This window comes from Musca domestica, unplaced genomic scaffold (assembly GCF_030504385.1).
Source record: "Musca domestica strain aabys unplaced genomic scaffold, Musca_domestica.polishedcontigs.V.1.1 6, whole genome shotgun sequence".
NCBI lineage: Eukaryota > Metazoa > Arthropoda > Insecta > Diptera > Muscidae > Musca > Musca domestica.
Genome location: NW_026712363.1, coordinates 25,597,304 through 25,603,532, shown reverse-complemented (window position 1 = coordinate 25,603,532; position 6,229 = coordinate 25,597,304).

Below are 6,229 nucleotides of genomic sequence, written 5' to 3'. Positions count from 1 at the left end.
AAATCATCAAAATACCGAATATCGGGGGAAACCGTTATATGGGGGCTATACGAAGACGTGGACCTGTACATGGATCATTTTCTGTCTTAGGCTGTAGTATCCATTACGAACTTCAAATACAAAATTTGAAATAATTCTGGTAAATAATGTCGCTAAAATCGTCAAAATACCGAATATCGGGAGGTACCGTTATATGGGGGCTATTCGAAGACGTGGACCTACGTGGCCCATTTTCAATACCAAAAGTCCTGCAGACATAACATACATTTGAGTAAAATTTTAATCAACCTACATTATTTCGTTCGGAAGCTAGAGTGATTTTCACAGACGGATAGACGGACGGACATTGATAAATCGATATAGAATTTTATGCTGATCAAGAATATATATACTTTGTGGGGTCTAAAATGTATATTTCGAGGTATTTCAAGGCATTCAGCTATGGTCATATCTGAAACGATTTTCCCCAATTTTGATGTACTTGCTTCTAGACTGAATTCGGTTGAATGTGCCAAAATTTAGGTCATTTGGACAAATATTGGCCATTGTGTGGTTCAGTTGCAGATATATATGGGTTCTATATCTGGATGGTGTTTTGCTAAGCCTGTCTTCGGAAACCAAGTATCTCGGTACCGTCCTAGATGAACTTAAACTGGAAGAGGAATATTGAGGAGTGAGCTAGGAGGGTCCTAATTGCACTTTATTCCTGCAAAGACTCCATAGGAAAGAGCTGGGCCCTTAAGCCTCATAAATCTAATTGTTATGTGAGTCAGTCGTCCGGCCAATCCTAACCTATGGAGGGCTAGTTTGGTGGCACTCTCTAGAGAAAACTACCTCTATAGCAAAAGCATTGATAAAGTCCAAAGAGTTGCATCGCTACTAACTACAGGCGAGTTTAGGAGCTCACCCCAATTCGCACTAGATACCCTACTCAACTTAAAACCCTTAAGTCTATTTGTATGTGGCCTGCGACTCAACGAACTGGGACAATGGCGGAGTCAGTCCTTTGAACACTCCATCAATCTCAAATGTGTGGAGAACATAGTAAATCAGGATATAGCCTGTGATTAGATATCACCTAGGCAAAGCTTTGAATTACTTGATATCCATATACCTAACAGAGACGTCTTGATCCGCAACATTCCACCTTCTAATGATATAGCTGTCTATACTGATGTGTCAAAGATAGAAAGTGGAAAGCGAGCCGGGGTCTTCTGTGAAAGCTAAGTATCAAAAGAATCTTCAAACTAAACGTTGTTCAGGCAGAAATCTTTGCTGTCAGGAAGGCCATAGAGCTGAATGAACTTGATGGACCGGTGACTATATATGTCGATAGTCAAGCGGCCCTGAAGGCTCTTTTACAATAAAATCTATTGCAATTCTGGATTACAGGAATACTCTGGAAAAGGTTAAGTCGTTTGTCCAACTCTGTTGGGTCCATGAACACTGAAACATATCTGGCAATAAATCGGCTAATGAATTGGCCAGACGCGGATCTGAGTCAGTAGATCTAGAAATTGAGAGCTCAGTGAAGCCACCTTTATGCCACTTCTTCCAAATACAGCTTAAACATATCTGGCAATGAATTTCCAAGACGCGGATCTCAGTCAGTAGATCTGCCACTTCTTCCAAACACTGCTTAAACATTATCTTGGGAGATTGCAACAGAACTGGCTATCTGGAAGGAGATGTAATGTCTCCAACAAGATTTGGCCGGTGAACTTCGAAAGGAGATCAAGCTCACTCATATCCATGGCGAAGTCGGTCGTGAAGCTTGTGGTGGGCCTAATTACGGGACACCGCAACATAAGGGCCATGACTTCAAACTGACACTGCAAGCTTTGTCAGGACGAGGAGGAAACTGAGACGGTGGGGCACTTACTCTGCCACTGCCCAACTCTTATCGGAGTGAGACCGATACTAGTGGGTAAGTAAATTCTGCCCGACTTGTCCTCCCTCTCCGAAACTGAGCAAGCGGTCATTCTTCAGTCAGGCATCTGAATTTTATAAATGACGCGCGGTTACCAAAAGGTTCTTTAACCTAACCTTACCTATAATATAATTCTCAAAGTTCATTTATAAATTTCAGATGCCTGACTGAAGAATGACCGCTGGCTCAGTTTCCACTCGGAGACTTACTGGTCCATTTTGTAAATCTTAGAAAGAATAGTAAAAGAAAGGAATGGGTGATGGAAGAGAGTGAAGATAGAATTATAGAGTAGCATCTACGGCTAAAGAATTCGCCGTGTCGTCTTTAGCCACTCGAATCTTCTGGTTAATTGCAGAATTACTGTAGGGTCAGTGTTAGAAAAAAAGACATACAGATGTGACATTAGTTTCCCCCACCAACCTGAGTCCCACGTTAATGAGTGCTGGCCAGTGGCAGAGCAAGTGCTCGATTGTCTCAATTTCTTCTTCATCTTGACAGATCCTACAGTAGTCAAGGTCTTCGCTATTCCATTTCGAGGTCATTGCCCTCACCTTATAGTGACCTGTGATGATATCCACCACAAGTTTTAAATCAGGTTTCGACAATGACAGTAGCGACTTTGTTCTCTTCTCCGGGAGTATGGGCCAGATACTCTCCGAGATGGTATAACCCATTTCGTCCAGCCATCTTTGTGGGATTCTCTCAGAGTAATGTCTGTGGATAACCTGTAGGAAGTGGCACAATGGTGGTTTAACTGAGTTATCTACTTCAATGGTAGTTGATTAGGATCCTCGGCTGGCCAATTCGTCTGCAGTCTCGTTGCCTGGAATATTATAATGACCAGGAACCCAACAGAGCTTGATGGACAACCCAGTGTTTTCCAAGGCTCTTCTACAGTTCAAAAGAACTCCAGACTTAATGGTATAGGAATGGTATAGGCCTTCTGTATATAGTCACCGGACCGCTAACCTCAGTATTCCTCGTGGTTTTCAGCAGGTCTGTGTTTTTTTTTTTTGACCGCAAAAGTTTCCACCTGGAATACGCTACAGTCGTTTCCAAGCTTGTAGGATTCGCGAACATTAAGAGTATCACAGAAGACGCCAGCTCCCGTTCCACAATCCATCTTTGAAACGTCGTTATAAAAAGCTATGCAGCGGAAAGGTGGGCTGTTATGGGCCCAGGCGTCTCTGTTAGGTATGTGTATGTTAGGTGGGTCAAAGCTCAACCGTGGTGAAATATATCCACTTGCCCTCCCATATTCCTTACACGCCTTAGAATCGCAGAATGCTCAAAGGATTGACTGCGCCATTCGTTTAATTCTCTGAGTCGAAGAGTACGCCTTATTGCCTGTTCCTCTACATTTATGCTCAGTGGACGTACAGTAGGGTGTCCACTGCTGCTTGAGGTGTGCTCCTGAAGGCGCCCGTTATTAATAAGGATGCGGCTCTTTGAACTCGAACTTCGTAAACCGTTGGATTTTCATACCCTCCACCATACTATGGAGGGTATATTAACTTTGTCATTCCGTTTGTAACTCCTCGAAATACTCATGTCAGACCCAACAAAAATTCTTGATCAGCGTAGAATTCTAAGTCGATTTAGCCAAGTCCGCCCGTCCGTCTGTCTGTCTGTCTCTTGTAACGAAATGAGATAGAAGGCTAAAATTTTGCACACCTGTTTATTTTTCCAGTAGGCAGGTTAAGTTCGTAAATGGGCAATGTGGGTCCATGTTTTCGTATAGCCCACATATAACGGTACCTCCCGATATTCGGTATTTTGATGATTTTAGCGACATTATTTACCGGAATTGTTTCAAATTTGGTATTTGAGGTTCGTAATGGATGCTACATCCTACAACAAAATATTGTCTATGCAGGTCTACGTCTTCGTATAGCCCCCATATAACGGTATCTCCCGATATTCGGTATTTTGATGATTTTAGCGATATTTTTCACCAGAATTGTTTCAAATTTGGTATTTGAAGTTCGTAATGGACGCTACAGCCTATGACAGAAAATTGTCTGTGCAGGTCTACGTCTTCGTATAGCCCCCATATAATGGTACCTCCCGGATATTCGGTATTTTGATGATTTTAGCGACATTATTTACCGGAATAGTTTCAAATTCTGTATTTGATGTTTGTAATGGACGATACAGCCTATGACAGAAAATTGTCTGTGCAGGTCCACGTGTTCGTATAGCCTCCATATAACGGTACCCCCGATATTCGGTATTTTAATCATTTTAGCGACATTATTTACCGGAATTATTTCAAATTTGGTATTTGAGGTTCGTAATGGATGCTACATCCTACGACAAAACATTGTCTATGCAGGTCTACGTCTTCGTATAGCCCCCATATAACAGTACCCCCCCGATATTCGCTATTTTCATGATTTTAGCGACATTATTTATCGGAATTGTTTCAAATTTCGTATTTGAAGTTCGTAATGGATACTACAGCCTATGACAGAAAATTGTCTGTGCAGTTCCACGTCTTCGTATAGCCCCCACCGATATTCAGTATTTTGATGATTTTAGCAGATCCACGTTTCCGTATAGACTCTAATATACGGCTAGATTAGGCATTTTCAAGATTTTAACAGAATTTTTAACGGATTTTATTTTTTTGAAAATTGTTAAATTTCTACCAAATGGTGGAGGGTATTCAAAGTTCGGCCCGGCCGAATTTACAGCTTTTTTACTTGTTTGATTTTGAATTATAAACGGTTGTTATCCTGAAAAGTGTGGGTATGAGATTTTAATATAATTTCAAATTTTCATATTTTGGAAATTCCCGGGCAAAATACAAATTAACAGTTCAAATATTTTGGGAAAATCCCAAAAAAAAAAAAATCCAAGGCATCAAAATGAGCGGCGCCCAAGGTAAAGAAAAAATGCCAAAAGAAACACCCATCAATGGTCATGGTCTCATCAAAACACTGACTCTTCATCTATTTTCTATGAGAAGATGAATCGAGAAAGTTGTTGTTTTTTTGTTCTGGTTGTGGCACTTGACTAATATCTTGCTGTTGGCCAACAAAGATCTTGGCCACATAAATAATGTCAGACACCATCGAACCCATTGGTCTATTTCTTTTTGTGTAAAAAAAGTGTTTTTTGTTACGTATTTTGACATGAACCCCGTAGAGTCATTGTTTTCTTTTCTCCGTTGTAACCAGAGCTTTGATGGCATTGGCGGTGGGTGATTGTTGGTTCATTTGCAACACGATTTTTCATGCTTTGGCTTTTATTTTCAAATTCCAAAACAAAACACCACAAATGAGCTCCAATTGCTGTTGTAGCAGATCATTGAACTTCACCTGCCACCAAGTGATCCAATTGAAATTGGCCGGATACATTATTAGCGAAATTTTTATAAAAGAGATAATGGATGATAAATGGGAGATATAGTTATGTAAAAAAAACAACTTTGTTTTGATGATAATCCCAGCGAACACAAATATTTGCACTACAAAAAAAAAAAAAAAAAACAGACACGCTTACAATAATAACCTCATTCCGAATACCAATGTCATTAATTATAAATGATTTATTAGGTTATTTTGGAGTGCATCATACGTTCGCTAACCCCAAAATGTTTCAAAGCGAAGATGATAAAGCGATCGGAAAGAAATTCACAATTGAAAAGTATTTTGAATTGGTTACAGTTTTGATATTTCGATTATGATAGGATGTTGCGAGGGAGAAGTAATGAAAAGATGGTAACGAACTAATGCTAAATTTTGGTCACATAAATTGCTGTATGACATGCAGTTCATTAAAGGTGGCAATTCTTTGCTGGGTCAAACTATGGAAACCCTCGTCTGCATTAAAAAGCGAGAGTTTGAAAAATGATCCGAAAGCAAAAATAAACAACAGATCCTGAAAGAAAAATTATATTGCAGCTCTATAAACAAAAACAACCCAAAAATTGAATACCCTCCACCATTTGGAGCGAATTTAAAAATTAAAAAAAAAATAAATAAAATCTTTTAAAAATTTTATTAAAATCTAAAAAATACCGAATACAGCCGTTATATTGGGGTCAATGCGAAGACGTGGACCTGCATAAGCAACTTTTGTCATAGGCCATTACATTATTCAAATACGAAACTTGAAAAAAAACAAGTAAAAAGATGTAAGTTCGGCCGGGCCGAATTCGTTAAAAATTCTATTAGGGTCTATGCGACGACGTGGACCTACATAGGCAACTTTTGTCATAAGCTATTACAATAATCAAAATACGGAATATAGGGGGGTACCATGGGGGTTATAAAACGTGGACCTGCACAGACA